The sequence below is a fragment of the Stenella coeruleoalba genome (genome assembly GCF_951394435.1).
Source record: "Stenella coeruleoalba genome assembly, contig: scaffold_49, whole genome shotgun sequence".
NCBI classification, from domain to species: Eukaryota; Metazoa; Chordata; class Mammalia; order Artiodactyla; family Delphinidae; genus Stenella; species Stenella coeruleoalba.
In genome coordinates this window covers 2125127-2149473 of record NW_027646118.1, presented here as the reverse complement: position 1 = coordinate 2149473, position 24347 = coordinate 2125127, and the positions used below count along the sequence as shown (strand labels likewise).

Below are 24347 nucleotides of genomic sequence, written 5' to 3'. Positions count from 1 at the left end.
CGCCTAAGAATGTACCTGACTAGTAAGTATCTTAAAACCTATGGATTGCTATCTCTCCGAAAGAGAATCAAGCATGTGTACAGGGGCATAAATGCAGCAGTGATAGGATTGGAGAGGTTCGTGAGCAAATGAAGACCCTTTGAAGTCATATTGCATGGTACCCATTCCACGGGTTTCAACTACCCAAGTTTAAGGTATTCTTCCTTCAGGTAACACATGCATGTGGAACCTAGAGTATGATCAACCATGTGATCGGGAGACGTGTTCAAATATGTCTCAGTTTTCGTACCCTGGTACTCGGGTGCAACATTCCAGACACTTTACTAACCCTCTCCCCACTTGGAGAGTCAGTCCCTTTAACCTCCTGTTTGGCCCAGTTTGCAATTTCTGTGGAAGATGAACAGGAATAGCGAGAACCAATGAGAGACTAGCTGGAGGTGTCTGGATGGGCAAATTTAACTCTCATTTCCCACCAGGAAGAGGAATTAACCAAAGGCTCAGCGTGCCGTGCCGGAACCAGATTAGGGCCTGAAGCCATCCTGCGGTGTTGCGGCCAGCTCACAAGAAAGCGAGTTGAAGAAAGGAGCTCAGGGGCACTGTAATTCACAAACCTGCAGAGTTATAAATGACAGCTATCGTCCAAAAATATACTGAAGTAAGCCTGCCAAGAGGACTTGAAAGCGGGGCAGCATTGCAGGAAACCGATTTCAGGAGGTAGACTGGAATTGCATTGAAAGCATAGGAAAAGAGGCAGAACGTCCACAATGGTGCACTTGGCCAAAAAGGGCGTATGCGTTTTTTCCTGAATATATTCAGGAAAAAACGCATACGCCCTTTTTGGCCAACCAAGCAAACTTGCAAAGGAAATCTGCAGTACAATGAAGTCTCACTTCCCCCCGGTCAAAAGGGCCATCTGAAAAAAGTGTAAAATCCAGAAAGGCAGGACAGGCCATGGAGAACTGGGAGCCTTGTTATGTTGATGGGCGGGATGTAAATTGCCAACAGACACTCAGGAGAAGTGTATGGTGTTTCCTGAAACATCTAAAAAACAAAGCAACAGAGCCAAGGTCACTTCCACTTATGGTCCTATAGCTTAGGGAAATTAAAATCAAAAAGACACAGCCACCCCAAAGTTTGGGACGCCTCTGTTTACAAGAACCTCGTTTACCGCACAAGTTCAATATCACAGAAAGTGAAAAATGGATAAAGAACTTGTGGTACTTACGTACAATGCAGTATCACTCAGCAATGAAATCTATGTCATCAGGCCCGTAGCAGCATAATGAGTGGATTCAGGTACGATGATTCTAACTGAAATAAGTCACACAGAAAAAGAAACATCATAAGATATCACTAATACACGGAATGTAAACTTGGCTACACAGGAACTGAATTCCAAAACAGAACAGGGTCTCTAATTTAGAAAACCAACTTATGCTTGCTTAAGGGGAAAGGTGATTTGGGGTGCTGCATAAAACCAGAGATTGAAATGAGCACAGATAAAGTTCCTTAAGCCAAATATGGAATAGACAATAGCTAATCCTTGCTCAAAGAAATGGACTCAACACCCCATATTAAACGCCTAAGAATGTACCTGACTAGTAACTATCTTAAAACCTATGGATTGCTATGTATCCAAAAGACAATCAAGCATGTGTACAGGGGCATAAACGCAGCAGTGATAAGATTGGAGAGGTTCGGTGCTCAAATGAAGACCCTTTGAAGTCATATTGCATGGTACCCATTCCACGGGTCTCAACTCTCCAGGTTTAAGGTATTCTTCCTTCAGCTAAAACATGCATGTGGAACCCAGAGTATGATCAACCGTGTGAACGGGAGACGTGTTCAAATATGTCTCAGTTTTCGTCCCCTGGTACTCGGGTGCAACATTCCAGACTCTTTACTAACACTCTCCCCACTTTGAGAGTCAGCGCCTTTAAACTCTTGTTTGAACCAGTTTGCAATTTCTGCGGAAGATGAACAGGAATAGGGAGAACCAATGAGAGACTAGCTGGAGGTGTCTGGACGGGCAAATTTAACTCTCATTTCCCACCAGGAAGAGGAAATAACCAAAGGCTCAACGTGCCATGCTGGAACCAGATTAGAGCCGGAAGCCATCCTGCGGTGTTGCGGCCAGCTCAAAAGAAAGCGAGTTGAAGAAAGGAGCTCAGGGGCACTGTAATTCACAAACCTGCAGAGTTATAAATGACAGCTATCGTCCAAAAATATACTGAAGTAAGGCTGCCAAGAGGACTTGAAAGCGGTGCAGAATTGCAGGAAACCGATTTCAGGAGGTAGACTGGAAATGCATTGAAAGCATAGGAAAAGAGGCAGAACGTCCACAATGATGCACTTGGCCAAAAAGGGCGTATGCGTTTTTTCCTGAATATATTCAGGAAAAAACGCATACGCCCTTTTTGGCCAACCAAGCAAACTTGCAAAGGAAATCTGCACTACAGTGAAGTCTCACTTCCCCGCGGTCAAAAGGGCCATCTGAAAAAAGTGTAAAATCCAGAAAGGCAGGACAGGCCATGGAGAACTGGGAGCCTTGTTATGCTGATGGGCGGGATGTAAATTGCCAACAGACACTCGGGAGAAGTGTATGGTGTTTCGTGAAACATCTAAAAAACAAAGCAACAGAGCCAAGGTCACTTCCACTTATGGTCCTATAGCTTAGGGAAATTAAAATCAAAAATACACAGCCACCCCAAAGTTTGGGACGCCTCTGTTTACAAGAACCTCGTTTACCGTACAAGTTCAATATCACAGAAAGTGAAAAATGGATAAGAAGTTGTGGTATTTACTTACAAAGCAATATCACTCAGCCATGAACTCTATGTCATCAGGCCCTTAGCAGCACAATGAGTGGATTCAGGTATGATGATTCTAACTGAAATAAGTCACACAGAAAAAGAAACATCATAAGATATCAGTAATACACGGAATGTAAACTTGGCTACACAGGAACAGAATTACAGAACAGAACAGGGTCTCAAATTTAGAAAACCAACTTATGCTTGCTTAAGGGGAAAGGTGATTTGGCGTGCTGCATAAAACCAGAGATTGAAATGAGCACAGATAAAGTTCCTTAAGCCAAATATGGAAAAGACAAGAGCTACTCCTTGCTCAAAGAAATGGACTCAACACCGCATATTAAACGCCTAAGAATGTACCTGACTAGTAAGTACCTTAAAACCTATGGATTGCTATGTCTCCGAAAGAGAATCAAGCATGTGTACAGGGGCATAAACGCAGCAGTGATAAGATTGGAGAGGTTCGGTGAGCAGATAAAGACCCTTTGAAGTCATATTGCATGGTACCTATTCCACGGGTCTCAACTCTCCAGGTTTAAGGTATTCTTCCTTCAGCTAAAACATGCATGTGGAACCTAGAGTATGATCAACCATGTGATCGGGAGACGTGTTTAAATATGTCTCAGTTTTCGTACCCTGGTACTCGGGTGCAACATTCCAGACGCTTTACTAACACTCTCCCCACTTGGAGAGTCAGCGCCTTTAAACTCCTGTTTGGCCCAGTTTGCAATTTCTGCGGAAGATGAACAGGAATAGGGAGAACCAATGAGAGACTAGCTGGAGGTGTCTGGACGGGCAAATTTAACTCTCATTTCCCACCAGGAAGAGGAATTAACCAAAGGCTCAGCGTGCCGTGCCAGAACCAGATTAGGGCCTGAAGCCATCCTGCGGTGTTGCGGCCAGCTCAAATGATAGTGAGTTGAAGAAAGGAGCTCAGGGGCACTGTAATTCACAAACCTGCAGAGTTATAAATGACAGCTATCGTCCAATAATATACTGAAGTAAGGCTGCCAAGAGGACTTGAAAGCGGGGCAGAATTGCAGGAAACCGATTTCAGGAGGTAGACTGGAATTGCATTGAAAGCATAGGAAAAGAGGCAGAACGTCCACAATGATGCACTTGGCCAAAAAGGGCGTATGCGTTTTTTCCTGAATATATTCAGGAAAAACCGCATACGCCCTTTTTGGCCAACCAAGCAAGCTTGCAAAGGAAATCTGCACTACAATGAAGTCTCACTTCCCCCCCGGTCAAAAGGGCCATCTGAAAAAAGTGTAAAATCCAGAAAGGCAGGACAGGCCATGGAGAACTGGGAGCCTTGTTATGCTGATGGGCGGGATGTAAATTGCCGACAGACACTCCGGAGGAGTGTATGGTGTTTCCTGAAACATCTAAAAAACAAAGCAACAGAGCCTAGGGCACTTCCACTTATGGTCCTATAGCTTAGGGAAATTAAAATAAAAAAGACACAGCCACCCCAAAGTTTGGGACGCCTCTGTTTAAAAGAACCTCGTTTACCGTACAAGTTCAATATCACAGAAAGTGAAAAATGGATAAAGAACTTGTGGTACTTACGTACAATGCAGTATCACTCAGCAATGAAATCTATGTCATCAGGCCCGTAGCAGCATAATGAGTGGATTCAGGTACGATGATTCTAACTGAAATAAGTCATACAGAAAAAGAAACATCATAAGATATCAGTAATACACGGAATGTAAACTTGGCTACACAGGAACTGAATTCCAAAACAGAACAGGGTCTCAAATTTAGAAAACCAACTTATGCTTGCTTAAGGGGAAAGGTGAGTTGGGGTGCTGCATAAAACCAGAGATTGAAATGAGCACAGATAAAGTTCCTTAAGCCAAATATGGAATAGACAAGAGCTACTCCTTGCTCAACGAAATGGACTCAACACCGCATATTAAACGCCTAAGAATGTACCTGACTAGTAAGTATCTTAAAACCTATGGATTGCTATGTCTCCGAAAGAGAATCAAGCATGTGTACAGGGGCATAAACGCAGCAGTGATAGGATTGGAGATGTTCGGTGAGCAAATGAAGACCCTTTGAAGTCATATTGCATGGTACCCATTCCACGGGTTTCAACTCTCCAGGTTTAAGGTATTCTTCCTTCAGCTAAAACATGCATGTGGAACCTAGAGTATGATCAACCATGTGATCGGGAGACTTGTTCAAATATGTCTCAGTTTTCGTACCCTGGTACTCGGGTGCAACATTCCAGGCGCTTTAGTAACACTCTCCCTACTTGGAGAGTCAGTCCCTTTAACCTGCTGTTTGGCCCAGTTTGCAATTGCTGCGGAAGATGAACAGGGATAGCGAGAACCAATGAGAGACTAGCTGGAGGTGTCTGGACGGGCAAATTTAACTCTCATTTCCCACCAGGAAGAGGAATTAACCAAAGGCTCAGCGTGCCGTGCGGGAACCAGATTAGGGCTTGAAGCCATCCTGCTGTGTTGCGGCCAGGTCACAAAAAAGCGAGTTGAAGAAAGGAGCTCAGGGGCACTGTAATTCACAAACCTGCAGAGTTATAAATGACAGCTATCGTCCAAAAATATACTGAAGTAAGGCTGCCAAGAGGACTTGAAAGCCGGGCAAAATTGCAGGTAACCGATTTCAGGAGGTAGACTGGAATTGCATTGAAAGCATAGGAAAAGAGGCAGAACGTCCACAATGATGCACTTGGCCAAAAAGGGCGTATGCGTTTTTTCCTGAATATATTCAGGAAAAAACGCATACGCCCTTTTTGGCCAACCAAGCAAGCTTGCAAAGGAAGTCTGCACTACAATGAAGTCTCACTTCCCCCCCGGTCAAAAGGGCCATCTGTAAAAAGTGTAAAATCCAGAAAGGCAGGACAGGCCATGGAGAACTGGGAGCCTTGTTATGCTGATGGGCGGGATGTAAATTGCCAACAGACACTCCGGAGAAGTGTATGGTGTTTCCTGAAACATCTAAAAAACAAAGCAACAGAACCTAGGGCACTTCCACTTATGGTCCTATAGCTTAGGGAAATTAAAATCAAAAAGACACAGCCACCCCAAAGTTTGGGACGCCTCTGTTTACAAGAACCTCGTTTACCGTACAAGTTCAATATCACAGAAAGTGAAAAATGGATAAAGAACTTGTGGTACTTACGTACAATGCAGTATCACACAGCAATGAAATCTATGTCATCAGGCCCGTAGCAGCATAATGAGTGGATTCAGGTACGATGATTCTAACTGAAATAAGTCACACAGAAAAAGAAACATCATAAGATATCAGTAATACACGGAATGTAAACTTGGCTACACAGGAACTGAATTCCAAAACAGAACATGGTCTCAAATTTAGAAAACCAACTTATGCTTGCTTAAGGGGAAAGGTGAGTTGGGGTGCTGCATAAAACCAGAAATTGAAATGAGCACAGATAAAATTCCTTAAGCCAAATATGGAATAGACAAGAGCTACTCCTTGCTCAACGAAATGGACTCAACACCCCATATTAAACGCCTAAGAATGTACCTGACTAGTAAGTATCTTAAAACCTATGGATTGCTATGTCTCCAAAAGAGAATCAAGCGTGTGTACAGGGGCATAAATGCAGCAGTGATAGGATTGGAGAGGATCGGTAGGCAAATGAAGACCCTTTGAAGTAATATTTCATGGTACCCATTCCACGGGTTTCAACTACCTAGGTTTAAGGTATTCTTCCTTCAGCTAAAACATGCATGTGGAACCCAGAGTATGATCAACCGTGTGAACGGGAGACGTGTTCAAATATGTCTCAGTTTTTCTCCCCTGGTACTCGGGTGCAACATTCCAGACGCTTTACTAACACTCTCCCCACTTGGAGAGTCAGCGCCTTTAAACTCCTGTTTGGCCCAGTTTGCAATTTCTGCGGAAGATGAACAGGAATAGCGAGAACCAATGAGAGATTGGCTGCAGGTGTCTGGACGGGCAAATTTAACTCTCATTTCCCAACAGGAAGAGGAATTAACCAAAGGCTCAGCGTGCCGTGCCGGAACCAGATTAGGGCCTGAAGCCATCCTGCGGTGTTGCGGCCAGCTCACAAGAAAGCCAGTTGAAGAAAGGAGCTCAGGGGCACTGTAATGCACAAACCTGCAGAGTTATAAATGACAGCTATCGTCCCAAAATATACTGAAGTAAGGCTGCCAAGAGGACTTGAAAGCGGGGCAGAATTGCAGGAAACCGATTTCAGGAGGTAGACTGGAATTGCATTGAAAGCATAGGAAAAGAGGCAGAGCGTCCACAATGATGCACTTGGCCAAAAAGGGCGTATGCGTTTTTTCCTGAATATATTCAGGAAAAAACGCATACGCCCTTTTTGGCCAACCAAGCAAACTTGCAAAGAAATCTGCACTACAATGAAGTCGCACTTCCCCCCGGTCAAAAGGACCATCTGAAAAAAGTGTAAAATCCAGAAAGGCAGGACAGTCCGTGGAGAACTGGGAGCCTTGTTATGCTGATGGGCGGGATGTAAATTGCACACAGACACTCGGGAGAAGTGTATGGTGTTTCCTGAAACATCTAAAATACAAAGCAACAGAGCCTAGGGCACTTCCACTTATGGTCCTATAGTTTAGGGAAATTAAAATCAAAAAGACACAGCCACCCCAAAGTTTGGGAGGCCTCTGTTTACAAGAACCTCGTTTACCGTACAAGTTCAATATCACAGAAAGTGAAAAATGGATAAAGAAATTGTGGTACTTACGTACAATGCAGTATCACTCAGCAATGAAAACTATGTCATCAGGCCCGTAGCAGCATAATGAGTGGATTCAGGTACGATGATTCTAACTGAAATAAGTCACACAGAAAAAGAAACATCATAAGATATCAGTAATACACGGAATGTAAACTTGGCTACACAGGAACTGGATTCCAAAACAGAACAGGGTCTCAAATTTAGAAAACCAACTTATGCTTGCTTAAGGGGAAAGGTGAGTTGGGGTGCTGCATAAAACCAGAGATTGAAATGAGCAAAGATAAAGTTCCTTAAGCCAAATATGGAATAGACAAGAGCTACTCCTTGCTCAACGAAATGGACTCAACACCTATATTAAACGCCTAAGAATGTACCTGACTAGTAAGTATCTTAAAACCTATGGATTGCTATGTCTCCGAAAGAGAATCAAGCATGTGTACAGGGGCATAAACGCAGCAGTGATAGGATTGGAGAGGTTCGGTGAGCAAATGAAAACCCTTTGAAGTCACATTGCATGGTACCCATTCCCGGGTTTCAACTCTGCAGTTTTAAGGTATTCTTCCTTCAGCTAAAACATGCATGTGGAACCTAAAGCATGATCAACCATGTGATCGGGAGACGTGTTCAAATATGTCTCAGTTTTCATACCCTGGTACTCGTGTGCAACATTCTAGACGCTTTACTAACACTCTCCCCACTTGGAGAGTCAGCGCCTTTAACCTCCTGTTTGGCCAAGTTTGCAATTTCTGCGGAAGATGAACAGGAATAACGAGAACCAATGAGAGACTAGCTGGAGGTGTCTGGACGGGCAAATTTAACTCTCATTTCCCACCAGAAAGAGCAATTAACCAAAGGCTCAGCATGCCGTTCCGGAACCAGATTAGGGCCTGAAGCCATCCTGCGGTGTTGCGGCCAGCTCACAAGAAAGCGAGTTGAAGAAAGGAGCTCAGGGGCACTGTAATGCACAAACCTGCAGAGTTATAAATGACAGCTATCGTCCAAAAATATACTGAAGTAAGGCTGCCAAGAGGACTTGAAAGCGGGGCAGAATTGCAGGAAACCGATTTCAGGAGGTAGACTGGAATTGCATTGAAAGCATAGGAAAAGAGGCAGAACATCCACAATGATGCACTTGGCCAAAAAGGGCGTATGCGTTTTTTCCTGAATATATTCAGGAAAAACCGCATACACCCTTTTTGGCCAACCAAGCAAGCTTGCAAAGGAAATCTGCACTACAATGAAGTCTCACTTCCCCCCCGGTCAAAAGGGCCATCTGAAAAAAGTGTAAAATCCAGAAAGGCAGGACAAGCCATGGAGAACTGGGAGCCTTGTTATGCTGATGGGCGGGATGTAAATTGCCGACAGACACTCCGGAGGAGTGTATGGTGTTTCCTGAAACATCTAAAAAACAAAGCAACAGAGCCTAGGGCACTTCCACTTATGGTCCTATAGCTTAGGGAAATTAAAATAAAAAAGACACAGCCACCCCAAAGTTTGGGACGCCTCTGTTTACAAGAACCTCGTTTACCGTACAAGTTCAATATCACAGAAAGTGAAAAATGGATAAAGAACTTGTGGTACTTACGTACAATGCAGTATCACTCAGCAATGAAATCTATGTCATCAGGCCCGTAGCAGCATAATGAGTGGATTCAGGTACGATGATTCTAACTGAAATAAGTCATACAGAAAAAGAAACATCATAAGATATCAGTAATACACGGAATGTAAACTTGGCTACACAGGAACTGAATTCCAAAACAGAACAGGGTCTCAAATTTAGAAAACCAACTTATGCTTGCTTAAGGGGAAAGGTGAGTTGGGGTGCTGCATAAAACCAGAGATTGAAATGAGCACAGATAAAGTTCCTTAAGCCAAATATGGAATAGACAAGAGCTACTCCTTGCTCAACGAAATGGACTCAACACCGCATATTAAACGCCTAAGAATGTACCTGACTAGTAAGTATCTTAAAACCTATGGATTGCTATGTCTCCGAAAGAGAATCAAGCATGTGTACAGGGGCATAAACGCAGCAGTGATAGGATTGGAGATGTTCGGTGAGCAAATGAAGACCCTTTGAAGTCATATTGCATGGTACCCATTCCACGGGTTTCAACTCTCCAGGTTTAAGGTATTCTTCCTTCAGCTAAAACATGCATGTGGAACCTAAAGCATGATCAACCATGTGATCGGGAGACGTGTTCAAATATGTCTCAGTTTTCATACCCTGGTACTCGTGTGCAACATTCCAGACACTTTACTAACACTCTCCCCACTTGGAGAGTCAGCGCCTTTAACCTCCTGTTTGGCCCAGTTTGCAATTTCTGCGGAAGATGAACAGGAATAGCGAGAACAAATGAGAGACTAGCTGGAGGTGTCTGGACGGGCAAATTTAACTCTCATTTCCCACCAGGAAGAGGAATTAACCAAAGGCTCAGCGTGCCGTGCCGGAACCAGATTAGGGCCTGAAGCCATCCTGCGGTGTTGCGGCCAGCTCACAAGAAAGCGAGTTGAAGAAAGGAGCTCAGGGGCACTGTAATGCACAAACCTGCAGAGTTATAAATGACAGCTATCGTCCAAAAATATACTGAAGTAAGGCTGCCAAGAGGACTTGAAAGCGGGGCAGAATTGCAGGAAACCGATTTCAGGAGGTAGACTGGAATTGCATTGAAAGCATAGGAAAAGAGGCAGAGCGTCCACAATGATGCACTTGGCCAAAAAGGGCATATGCGTTTTTTCCTGAATATATTCAGGAAAAAACGCATACGCCCTTTTTGGCCAACCAAGCAAACTTGCAAAGGAAATCTGCACTACAATGAAGTCGCACTTCCCCCCGGTCAAAAGGAGCATCTGAAAAAAGTGTAAAATCCAGAAAGGCAGGACAGTCCATGGAGAACTGGGAGCCTTGTTATGCTGAATGTCGGGATGTAAATTGCACACAGACACTCCGGAGAAGTGTATGGTGTTTCCTGAAACATCTAAAAAACAAAGCAACAGAGCCTAGGGCACTTCCACTTATGGTCCTATAGCTTAGGGAAATTAAAATCAAAAAGTCACAGCCACCCCAAAGTTTGGGAGGCCTCTGTTTACAAGAACCTCGTTTGCCGTACAAGTTCAATACCACAGAAAGTGAAAAATGGATAAAGAAATTGTGGTACTTACGTACAATGCAGTATCACTCAGCAATGAAATCTATGTCATCAGGCCCGTAGCAGCATAATGAGTGGATTCAGGTACGATGATTCTAACTGAAATAAGTCACACAGAAAAAGAAACATCATAAGATATCAGTAATACACGGAATGTAAACTTGGCTACACAGGAACTGGATTCCAAAACAGAACAGGGTCTCAAATTTAGAAAACCAACTTATGCTTGCTTAAGGGGAAAGGTGAGTTGGGGTGCTGCATAAAACCAGAGATTGAAATGAGCACAGATAAAGTTCCTTAAGCCAAATATGGAATAGACAAGAGCTACTCCTTGCTCAACGAAATGGACTCAACACCGCATATTAAACGCCTAAGAATGTACCTGACTAGTAAGTATCTTAAAACCTATGGATTGCTATGTCTGCAAAAGAGAATCAAGCATGTGTACAGGGGCATAAACGCAGCAGTGATAGGATTGGAGAGGTTCCGTGAGCAAATGAAAACCCTTTGAAGTCATATTGCATGGTACCCATTCCACGGGTTTCAACTCTCCAGGTTTAAGGTATTCTTCCTTCAGCTAAAACATGCATGTGGAACCTAGAGTATGATCAACCATGTGATCGGGAGATGTGTTCAAATATGTCTCAGTTTTCGTACCCTGGTACTCGGGTGCAACATTCCAGATGCTTTACTAACACTCTCCCTACTTGGAGAGTCAGTCCCTTTAACCTCCTGTTTGGCCCAGTTTGCAATTGCTGCGGAAGATGAACAGGGATAGCGAGAACCAATGAGAGACTAGCTGGAGGTGTCTGGACGGGCAAATTTAACTCTCATTTCCCACCAGGAAGAGGAATTAACCAAAGGCTCAGCGTGCCGTGCGGGAACCAGATTAGGGCTTGAAGCCATCCTGCTGTGTTGCGGCCAGGTCACAAAAAAGCGAGTTGAAAAAAGGAGCTCAGGGGCACTGTAATTCACAATCCTGCAGAGTTATAAATGACAGCTATCGTCCAAAAATATACTGAAGTAAGGCTGCCAAGAGGACTTGAAAGCCGGGCAGAATTGCAGGAAACCGATTTCAGGAGGTAGACTGGAATTGCATTGAAAGCATAGGAAAAGAGGCAGAACGTCCACAATGATGCACTTGGCCAAAAAGGGCGTATGCGTTTTTTCCTGAATATATTCAGGAAAAAACGCATACGCCCTTTTTGGCCAACCAAGCAAGCTTGCAAAGGAAATCTGCACTACAATGAAGTCTCACTTCCCCCGATCAAAAGGGCCATCTTAAAAAAGTGTAAAATCCAGAAAGGCAGGACAGGCCATGGAGAACTGGGAGCCTTGTTATGCTGATGGGCGGGATGGAAATTGCCAACAGACACTCGGGAGAAGTGTATGGTGTTTCCTGAAACATCTAAAAAACAAAGCAACAGAGCCTAGGGCACTTCCACTTATGGTCCTATAGCTTAGGGAAATTAAAATCAAAAAGACACAGCCACCCCAAAGTTTGGGACGCCTCTGTTTACAAGAACCTCGTTTACAGTACAAGTTCAACATCGCAGAAAGTGAAAAATGGATAAAGAACTTGTGGTACTTACGTACAATGCAGTATCACTCAGCAATGAAATCTATGTCATCAGGCCCGTAGCAGCATAATGAGTGGATTCAGGTAGGATGATTCTAACTGAAATAAATCACACAGAAAAAGAAACATCATAAGATATCACTAATACACGGAATGTAAACTTGGCTACACAGGAACTGAATTCCAAAACAGAACAGGGTCTCAAATTTAGAAAACCAACTTATGCTTGCTTAAGGGGAAAGGTGAGTTGGGGTGCTGCATAAAACCAGAGATTGAAATGAGCACAGATAAAGTTCCTTAAGCCAAATATGGAATAGACAAGAGCTACTCCTTGCTCAACGAAATGGACTCAACACCGCATATTAAACGCCTAAGAATGTACCTGACTAGTAAGTATCTTAAAACCTATGGATTGCTATGTCTCCAAAAGAGAATCAAGCGTGTGTACAGGGACATAAACGCAGCAGTGATAGGATTGGAGAGGTTCGGTGAGCAAATGAAGACCTCTGAAGTCATATTGCATGGTACCCATTCCACGGGTCTCAACTCTCCAGGTTTAAGGTATTCTTCCTTCAGCTAAAACATGCATGAGGAACCCAGAGTATGATCAACCGTGTGAACGGGAGCCGTGTTTAAATATGTCTCAGTTTTCCTCCCCTGGTACTCGGGTGCAACATTCCAGACGCTTTACTAACACTCTCTCCACTTGGAGAGTCAACGCCTTTAACCTCCTGTTTGGCCCAGTTTGCAATTTCTGCGGAAGATGAACAGGAATAGGGAGAACCAATGAGAGACTAGCTGGAGGTGTCTGGACGGGCAAATTTAACTCTCATTTCCCACCAGGAAGAGGAAATAACCAAAGGCTCAGCGTGCCGTGCCGGAACCAGATTAGGGCCTGAAGCCATCCTGCGGTGTTGCGGCCAGCTCAAAAGTAGCGAGTTGAAGAAAAGAGCTCAGGGGCACTGTAATTCACAAACCTGCAGAGTTATAAATGACAGCTATCGTCCAAAAATATACTGAAGTAAGGCTGCCAAGAGGACTTGAAAGCCGGGCAGAATTGCAGGAAACCAATTTCAGGAGGTAGACTGGAATTGCATTGAAAGCATAGGAAAAGAGGCAGAACGTCCACAATGATGCACTTGGCCAAAAAGGGCGTATGCGTTTTTTCCTGAATATATTCAGGAAAAAACGCATACGCCCTTTTTGGCCAACCAAGCAAGCTTGCAAAGGAAAGCTGCACTACAATGAAGTCTCACTTCCCCCCGGTCAAAAGGGCCATCTGAAAAAAGTGTAAAATCCAGAAAGGCAGGACAGGCCATGGAGAACTGGGAGCCTTGTTATGCTGATGGGCGGGATGTAAATTGCCAACAGACACTCGGGAGAAGTGTATGGTGTTTCCTGAAACATCTAAGAAACAAAGCAACAGAGCTAGGGCACTTCCACTTATGGTCCTATAGCTTAGGGAAATTAAAATCAAAAAGACACAGCCACCCCAAAGTTTGGGACAGCTCTGTTTACAAGAACATCGTTTACCGTACAAGTTCAATATCACAGAAAGTGAAAAACGGATAAAGAACTTGTGGTACTTACGTACAATGCAGTATCACTCAGCATGAAATCTATGTCATCAGGCTCGTAGCAGCATAATGAGTTGATTCAGGTACGATGATTCTAACTGAAATAAGTCACACAGAAAAAGAAACATCATAAGATATCACTAATACACGGAATGTAAACTTGGCTACACAGGAACTGAATTCCAAAACAGAACAGGGTCTCAAATTTAGAAAACCAACTTATGCTTGCTTAAGGGGAAAGGTGAGTTGGGGTGCTGCATAAAACCAGAGATTGAAATGAGCAGAGATAAAGTTCCTTAAGCCAAATATGGAATAGACAAGAGCTACTCCTTGCTCAACGAAATGGACTCAACACCGCATATTAAACGCCTAAGTATGTACCTGACTAGTAAGAATCTTAAAACCTATGGATTGCTATGTCTCCAAAAGAGAATCAAGCGTGTGTACAGGGGCATAAACGCAGCAGTAATAGGATTGGAGAAGATCGGTGAGCAAATGAAGACCCTTTGAAGTCATATTGCATGGTACCCATTCCACGGGTTTCAACTACCCAGGTTTAAGGTATTCTTCCTTCAGCTAAAACATGCATGTGGAACCCAGAGTATGATCAACCGTGTGAACGGGAGACGTGTTCAAATATGTCTCAGTTTTTCTCCCCTGGTACTCGGGTGCAACATTCCAGACGCTTTACTAACACTCTCCCAACTTGGAGAGTCAACGCCTTTAACCTCCTGTTTGGCCCAGTTTGCAATTTCTGGGGAAGATGAACAGGAATAGCGAGAACCAATGAGAGACTAGCTGGAGGTGTCTGGACGGGCAAATTTAACTCTCATTTCCCACCCGGAAGAGGAATTAACCGAAGGCTCAGTGTGCCGTGCCTGAACCAGATTAGGGCCTGAAACCATCCTGCGGTGTTCCGGCCAGCTCACAAGAAAGCGAGTTGAAGAAAGGAGCTCAGGGACACTGTAATGCACAAACCTGCAGAGTTATAAATGACAGCTATCGTCCAAAAATATACTGAAGTAAGGCTGCCAAGATGACTTGAAAGCAGGGCAGAATTGCAGGAAACCGATTTCAGGAGGTAGACTGGAATTGCATTGAAAGCATAGGAAAAGAGGCAGAACGTCCACAATGATGCACTTGGCCAAAAAGGGCATATGCGTTTTTTCCTGAATATATTCAGGAAAAAACGCATACGCACTTTTTGGCCAACCAAGCAAGCTTCCAAAGGAAATCTGCACTACAATGAAGTCTCACTTCCCCCAGGTCAAAAGGGCCATCTGAAAAAAGTGTAAAATCCAGAAAGGCAGGACAGGCCATGGAGAACTGGGAGCCTTGTTATGCTGATGGGCGGGATGTAAATTGCCAACAGACACTCGGGAGAAGTGTATGGTGTTTCCTGAAACATCTAAAAAACAAAGCAACAGAACCTAGGGCAATTCCACTTAGGGTCCTATAGCTTAGGGAAATTAAAATCAAAAAGACACAGCCACCCCAAAGTTTGGAACGGCTCTGTTTACAAGAACCTCCTTTACAGTAGAAGTTCAACATCGCAGAAAGTGAAAAATGGATAAAGAATTTGTGGTATTTACTTACAAAGCAATATCACTCAGCAATGAAATCTATGTCATCAGGCCCTTAGCAGCACAATGAGTGGATTCAGGTATGATGATTCTAACTGAAATAAGTCACACAGAAAAAGAAACATCATAAGATATCACTAATACACGGAATGTAAACTTGGTTAAACAGGAACTGAATTCCAAAACAGAACAGGGTCTCAAATTTAGAAAACCAACTTATGCTTGCTTAAGGGTAAAGGTGAGTTGGGGTGCTGCATAAAACCAGAGATTGAAATGAGCACAGATAAAGTTCCTTAAGCCAAATATGGAATAGACAAGAGCTACTCCTTGCTCAACGAAATGGACTCAACACCGCATATTAAACGCCTAAGTATGTACCTGACTAGTAAGTATCTTAAAACCTATGGATTGCTATGTCTCCGAAAGAGAATCAAGCGTGTGTACAGGGGCATAAATGCAGCAGTGATACGATTGGAGAGGTTCGGTGAGCAGATGAAGACCCTTTGAAGTCATATTGCATGGTACCCATTCCAAGGGTTTCAACTACTCAGGTTTAAGGTATTCTTCCTTCAGCTAAAACATGCATGTGGAACCTAGAGTATGATCAACCATGTGATCGGGAGATGTGTTCAAATATGTCTCAGTTTTCGTACCCTGGTACTCGGGTGCAACATTCCAGACACTTTACTAACACTCTCCCGACTTGGAGACTCAGTCCCTTTAACCTCCTGTTTGGCCCAGTTTTCAATTTCTGCGGAAGATGAACAGGAATAGCGAGAACCAATGAGAGACTAGCTGGAGGTGTCTGGACGGGTAAATTTAACTCTCATTTCCCACCAGGAAGAGGAATTAACCAAAGGCTCAGCATGCCATGCCGGAACCAGATTAGGGCCTGAAGCCATCCTGCGGTGTTGCGGCCAGCTCAAAAGAAAGCGAGTTGAAGAAAGGAGCTCAGAGGCACTGTAATTCACAAACCTGCAGAGTTATAAATGACAGCTATCGTCCAAAATATACTGAAGTAAGGCTGCCAAGAGGACTTGAAAGCGGGGCAGAATTGCAGGAAACCGATTTCAGGAGGTAGACTGGAATTGCATTGAAAGCATAGGAAAAGAGGCAGAACGTCCACAATGATGCACTTGGCCAAAAAGGGCGTATGTATTTTTTCCTGAATATATTCAGGAAAAAACGCATACGCACTTTTTGGCCAACCAAGCAAGCTTGCAAAGGAAATCTGCAGTACAATGAAGTCTCACTTCCCCCCGGTCAAAAGGGCCATCTGAAAAAAGTGTAAAATCCAGAAAGGCAGTACAGGCCATGGAGAACTGGGAGCCTTGTTATGCTGATGGGCGGGATGTAAATAGCCAACAGACATTCTGGAGAAGTGTATGGTGTTTCCTGAAACATCTAAAAAACAAAGCAACAGAGCCTAGGGCACTTCCACTTAAGGTCCTATAGCTTAGGAAAATTAAAATCAAAAAGACACAGCCACCCCAAATTTTGGGACGCCTCTGTTTACAAGAACCTCGTTTACCATAAAGTTCAATATTGCAGAAAGTGAAAAATGGTTAAAGAACTTGTGGTACTTACGTACAATGCAGTATCACTCAGCAATGAATTCTATGTCATCAGGCCCGTAGCAGCATAATGAGTGGATTCAGGTACGATGATTCTAACTAAAATAAGTCACACAGAAAAAGAAACATCATAAGATATCACTAATACACGGAATGTAAACTTGGCTACCCAGGAACTGAATTCCAAAACAGAACAGGGTCTCAAATTTAGAAAACCAACTTATGCTTGCTTAAGGGGAAAGGTGAGTTGGGGTGCTGCATAAAACCAGAGATTGAAATGAGCACAGATAAAGTTCCTTAAGCCAAATATGGAATAGACAAGAGCTACTCCTTGCTCAACGAAATGGACTCAACACCGCATATTAAACGCCTAAGAATGTACCTGACTAGTAAGTATCTTAAAACCTATGGATTGCTATGTCTCCAAAAGAGAATCAAGCGTGTGTACAGGGACATAAACGCAGCAGTGATAGGATTGGAGAGGTTCGGTGAGCAAATGAAGACCTCTGAAGTCATATTGCATGGTACCCATTCCACGGGTCTCAACTCTCCAGGTTTAAGGTATTCTTCCTTCAGCTAAAACATGCATGAGGAACCCAGAGTATGATCAACCGTGTGAACGGGAGCCGTGTTTAAATATGTCTCAGTTTTCCTCCCCTGGTACTCGGGTGCAACATTCCAGACGCTTTACTAACACTCTCTCCACTTGGAGAGTCAACGCCTTTAACCTCCTGTTTGGCCCAGTTTGCAATTTCTGCGGAAGATGAACAGGAATAGGGAGAACCAATGAGAGACTAGCTGGAGGTGTCTGGACGGGCAAATTTAACTCTCATTTCCCACCAGGAAGAGGAAATAACCAAAGGCTCAGCGTGCCGTGCCGGAACCAGATTAGGGCCTGAAGCCATCCTGCGGTGTTGCGGCCAGCTCAAAAGTAGCGAGTTGAAGAAAAGAGCTCAGGGGCACTGTAATTCACAAACCTGCAGAGTTATAAATGACAGCTATCGTCCAAAAATATACTGAAGTAAGGCTGCCAAGAGGACTTGAAAGCCGGGCAGAATTGCAGGAAACCAATTTCAGGAGGTAGACTGGAATTGCATTGAAAGCATAGGAAAAGAGGCAGAACGTCCACAATGATGCACTTGGCCAAAAAGGGCGTATGCGTTTTTTCCTGAATATATTCAGGAAAAAACGCATACGCCCTTTTTGGCCAACCAAGCAAGCTTGCAAAGGAAAGCTGCACTACAATGAAGTCTCACTTCCCCCCGGTCAAAAGGGCCATCTGAAAAAAGTGTAAAATCCAGAAAGGCAGGACAGGCCATGGAGAACTGGGAGCCTTGTTATGCTGATGGGCGGGATGTAAATTGCCAACAGACACTCGGGAGAAGTGTATGGTGTTTCCTGAAACATCTAAGAAACAAAGCAACAGAGCTAGGGCACTTCCACTTATGGTCCTATAGCTTAGGGAAATTAAAATCAAAAAGACACAGCCACCCCAAAGTTTGGGACAGCTCTGTTTACAAGAACATCGTTTACCGTACAAGTTCAATATCACAGAAAGTGAAAAACGGATAAAGAACTTGTGGTACTTACGTACAATGCAGTATCACTCAGCATGAAATCTATGTCATCAGGCTCGTAGCAGCATAATGAGTTGATTCAGGTACGATGATTCTAACTGAAATAAGTCACACAGAAAAAGAAACATCATAAGATATCACTAATACACGGAATGTAAACTTGGCTACACAGGAACTGAATTCCAAAACAGAACAGGGTCTCAAATTTAGAAAACCAACTTATGCTTGCTTAAGGGGAAAGGTGAGTTGGGGTGCTGCATAAAACCAGAGATTGAAATGAGCAGAGATAAAGTTCCTTAAGCCAAATATGGAATAGACAAGAGCTACTCCTTGCTCAACGAAATGGACTCAACACCGCATATTAAACGCCTAAGTATGTACCTGACTAGTAAGAATCTTAAAACCTATGGATTGCTATGTCTCCAAAAGAGAATCAAGCGTGTGTACAGGGGCATAAACGCAGCAGTAATAGGATTGGAGAAGATCGGTGAGCAAATGAAGACCCTTTGAAGTCATATTGCATGGTACCCATTCCACGGGTTTCAACTACCCAGGTTTAAGGTATTCTTCCTTCAGCTAAAACATGCATGTGGAACCCAGAGTATGATCAACCGTGTGAACGGGAGACGTGTTCAAATATGTCTCAGTTTTTCTCCCCTGGTACTCGGGTGCAACATTCCAGACGCTTTACTAACACTCTCCCAACTTGGAGAGTCAACGCCTTTAACCTCCTGTTTGGCCCAGTTTGCAATTTCTGGGGAAGATGAACAGGAATAGCGAGAACCAATGAGAGACTAGCTGGAGGTGTCTGGACGGGCAAATTTAACTCTCATTTCCCACCCGGAAGAGGAATTAACCGAAGGCTCAGTGTGCCGTGCCTGAACCAGATTAGGGCCTGAAACCATCCTGCGGTGTTCCGGCCAGCTCACAAGAAAGCGAGTTGAAGAAAGGAGCTCAGGGACACTGTAATGCACAAACCTGCAGAGTTATAAATGACAGCTATCGTCCAAAAATATACTGAAGTAAGGCTGCCAAGATGACTTGAAAGCAGGGCAGAATTGCAGGAAACCGATTTCAGGAGGTAGACTGGAATTGCATTGAAAGCATAGGAAAAGAGGCAGAACGTCCACAATGATGCACTTGGCCAAAAAGGGCATATGCGTTTTTTCCTGAATATATTCAGGAAAAAACGCATACGCACTTTTTGGCCAACCAAGCAAGCTTCCAAAGGAAATCTGCACTACAATGAAGTCTCACTTCCCCCAGGTCAAAAGGGCCATCTGAAAAAAGTGTAAAATCCAGAAAGGCAGGACAGGCCATGGAGAACTGGGAGCCTTGTTATGCTGATGGGCGGGATGTAAATTGCCAACAGACACTCGGGAGAAGTGTATGGTGTTTCCTGAAACATCTAAAAAACAAAGCAACAGAACCTAGGGCAATTCCACTTAGGGTCCTATAGCTTAGGGAAATTAAAATCAAAAAGACACAGCCACCCCAAAGTTTGGAACGGCTCTGTTTACAAGAACCTCCTTTACAGTAGAAGTTCAACATCGCAGAAAGTGAAAAATGGATAAAGAATTTGTGGTATTTACTTACAAAGCAATATCACTCAGCAATGAAATCTATGTCATCAGGCCCTTAGCAGCACAATGAGTGGATTCAGGTATGATGATTCTAACTGAAATAAGTCACACAGAAAAAGAAACATCATAAGATATCACTAATACACGGAATGTAAACTTGGTTAAACAGGAACTGAATTCCAAAACAGAACAGGGTCTCAAATTTAGAAAACCAACTTATGCTTGCTTAAGGGTAAAGGTGAGTTGGGGTGCTGCATAAAACCAGAGATTGAAATGAGCACAGATAAAGTTCCTTAAGCCAAATATGGAATAGACAAGAGCTACTCCTTGCTCAACGAAATGGACTCAACACCGCATATTAAACGCCTAAGTATGTACCTGACTAGTAAGTATCTTAAAACCTATGGATTGCTATGTCTCCGAAAGAGAATCAAGCGTGTGTACAGGGGCATAAATGCAGCAGTGATACGATTGGAGAGGTTCGGTGAGCAGATGAAGACCCTTTGAAGTCATATTGCATGGTACCCATTCCAAGGGTTTCAACTACTCAGGTTTAAGGTATTCTTCCTTCAGCTAAAACATGCATGTGGAACCTAGAGTATGATCAACCATGTGATCGGGAGATGTGTTCAAATATGTCTCAGTTTTCGTACCCTGGTACTCGGGTGCAACATTCCAGACACTTTACTAACACTCTCCCGACTTGGAGACTCAGTCCCTTTAACCTCCTGTTTGGCCCAGTTTTCAATTTCTGCGGAAGATGAACAGGAATAGCGAGAACCAATGAGAGACTAGCTGGAGGTGTCTGGACGGGTAAATTTAACTCTCATTTCCCACCAGGAAGAGGAATTAACCAAAGGCTCAGCATGCCATGCCGGAACCAGATTAGGGCCTGAAGCCATCCTGCGGTGTTGCGGCCAGCTCAAAAGAAAGCGAGTTGAAGAAAGGAGCTCAGAGGCACTGTAATTCACAAACCTGCAGAGTTATAAATGACAGCTATCGTCCAAAATATACTGAAGTAAGGCTGCCAAGAGGACTTGAAAGCGGGGCAGAATTGCAGGAAACCGATTTCAGGAGGTAGACTGGAATTGCATTGAAAGCATAGGAAAAGAGGCAGAACGTCCACAATGATGCACTTGGCCAAAAAGGGCGTATGTATTTTTTCCTGAATATATTCAGGAAAAAACGCATACGCACTTTTTGGCCAACCAAGCAAGCTTGCAAAGGAAATCTGCAGTACAATGAAGTCTCACTTCCCCCCGGTCAAAAGGGCCATCTGAAAAAAGTGTAAAATCCAGAAAGGCAGTACAGGCCATGGAGAACTGGGAGCCTTGTTATGCTGATGGGCGGGATGTAAATAGCCAACAGACATTCTGGAGAAGTGTATGGTGTTTCCTGAAACATCTAAAAAACAAAGCAACAGAGCCTAGGGCACTTCCACTTAAGGTCCTATAGCTTAGGAAAATTAAAATCAAAAAGACACAGCCACCCCAAATTTTGGGACGCCTCTGTTTACAAGAACCTCGTTTACCATAAAGTTCAATATTGCAGAAAGTGAAAAATGGTTAAAGAACTTGTGGTACTTACGTACAATGCAGTATCACTCAGCAATGAATTCTATGTCATCAGGCCCGTAGCAGCATAATGAGTGGATTCAGGTACGATGATTCTAACTAAAATAAGTCACACAGAAAAAGAAACATCATAAGATATCACTAATACACGGAATGTAAACTTGGCTACCCAGGAACTGAATTCCAAAACAGAACAGGGTCTCAAATTTAGAAAACCAACTTATGCTTGCTTAAGGGGAAAGGTGAGTTGGGGTGCTGCATAAAACCAGAGATTGAAATGAGCACAGATAAAGTTCCTTAAGCCAAATATGGAATAGACAAGAGCTATTCCTTGCTCAACGAAATGGACTCAACACCCCATATTAAACGCCTAAGAATGTACCTGACTAGTAAGTATCTTAAAACCTATGGATTGCTATGTCTCCAAAAGAGAATCAAGCGTGTGTACAGGGACATAAACGCAGCAGTGATAGGATTGGACAGGTTCAGTGAGCAAATGAAGACCTTTGAAGTCATATTGCATGGTACCCATTCCACGGGTCTCAACTCTCCAGGTTTAAGGTATTCTTCCTTCAGCTAAAACATGCATGTGGAACCCAGAGTATGATCAACCATGTGAACGGGAGACGTGTTCAAATATGTCTCAGTTTTCCTCCCCTGGTACTCGGGTGCAACATTCCAGACGCTCTACTAACACTCTCCCCCTTGGAGAGTCAGCGCCTTTAACCTCCTGTTTGGCCCAGTTTGCAAATTCTGTGGAAGATGAACAGGAATAGGGAGAACCAATGAGAGGCTAGCTGGAGGTGTCTGGACGGGCAAATTTAACTCTCATTTCCCACCAGGAAGAGGAAATAACCAAAGACTCAGCATGCCGTGCCGGAACCAGATTAGGGCCTGAAGCCATCCTGCGGTGTTGCGGCCAGCTCACAAGAAAGCGAGTTGAAGAAAGGAGCTCAGGGGCACTGTAATTCACAAACCTGCAGAGTTATAAATGACAACTATTGTCCAAAAATAGACTGAAGTAAGGCTGCCAAGAGGACTTGAAAGCGGGGCAGAATTGCAGGAAACCGATTTCAGGAGGTAGACTGGAATTGCATTGAAAGCATAGGAAAAGAGGCAGAACGTCCACAATGATGCACTTGGCCAAAAAGGGCGTATGCATTTTTTCCTGAATATATTCAGGAAAAAACGCATACGCCCTTTTTGTCCAACCAAGCAAGCTTGCAAAGGAAACCTGCACTACAATGAAGTCTCACTTCCACCCGGTCAAAAGGGCCATCTGAAAAAAGTGTAAAATCCAGAAAGGCAGGACAGGCCATGGAGAACTGGGAGCTTTGTTATGCTGATGGGCGGGATGTAAATTGCCAACAGACACTCTGGAGAAGTGTATGGTGTTTCCTGAAACATCTAAAAAACAAAGCAACAGAGCCTAGGGCACTTCCACTTATGGTCCCATAGCTTAGGGAAATTTAAATCAAAAAGACACAGCCACCCCAAAATTTGGGACGCCTCTGTTTACAAGAACCTCGTTTACAGTACAAGTTCAACATCGCAGAAAGTGAAAAATGGATAAAGAACTTGTGGTACTTACGTACAATGCAGTATCACTCAGCAATGAAATCTATGTCATCAGGCCCTTAGCAGCACAATGAGTGGATTCAGCTACGATGATTCTAACTGAAATAAGTCACACAGAAAAGGAAACATCATAAGATATCACTAATACACGGAATGTAAACTTGGCTACTCAGGAACTGAATTACAGAACAGAACAGGGTCTCAAATTTAGAAAACCAACTTATGCTTGCTTAAGGGGAAAGGTGAGTTGGGGAGCTGCATAAAACCAGAGATTGAAATGAGCACAGATAAAGTTCCTTAAGCCAAATATGGAATAGACAAGAGCTACTCCTTGCTCAACGAAATGGACTCAACACCGCATATTAAACGCCTAAGAATGTACCTGACTAGTAAGTATCTTAAAACCTATGGATTGCTATGTCTCCGAAAGAGAATCAAGCATGTGTACAGGGGCATAAACGCAGCAGTGATAGGATTGGAGAGGTTCGGTGAGCAAATGAAGACCCTTTGAAGTCATATTGCATGGTACCCATTCCACGGTTTTCTACTACACAGGTTTAAGGTATTCTTCCTTCAGCTAAAACATGCATGTGGAACCTAGAGTATGATCAACCATGTGATCGGGAGACATGTTCAAACATGTCTCAGTTTTCGTACCCTGGTACTCGGGTGCAACATTCCAGACGCTTTACTAACACTCTCCCGACTTGGAGAGTCAGTCCCTTTAACCTCCTGTTTGGCCCAGTTTCCAATTTCTGCGGAAGATGAACAGGAATAGCGAGAACCAATGAGAGACTAGCTGGAGGTGTCTGGACGGGCAAATTTAACTCTCATTTCCCACCAGGAAGAGGAATTAACGAAAGGCTCAGCGTGCCGTGCCAGAACCAGATTAGGGCCTGAAGCCATCCTGCGGTGTTGCGGCCAGGTCACAAGAAAGCGAGTTGAAGAAAGGAGCTCAGGGGCACTGTAATTCACAAACCTGCAGAGTTATAAATGACAGCTATCGTCCAAAAATATACTGAAGTAAGGCT

At 43.7% G+C, this 24347-nt stretch overlaps 1 long non-coding RNA gene across 1 annotated transcript in view; it reads right to left on the bottom strand.

Annotated features, from left to right (window-relative positions):
- LOC307181316 overlaps positions 1–24347 on the bottom strand; it is a 187971-nt gene that overhangs the window by 80889 nt on the left and 82735 nt on the right. The window lies entirely within an intron of this gene.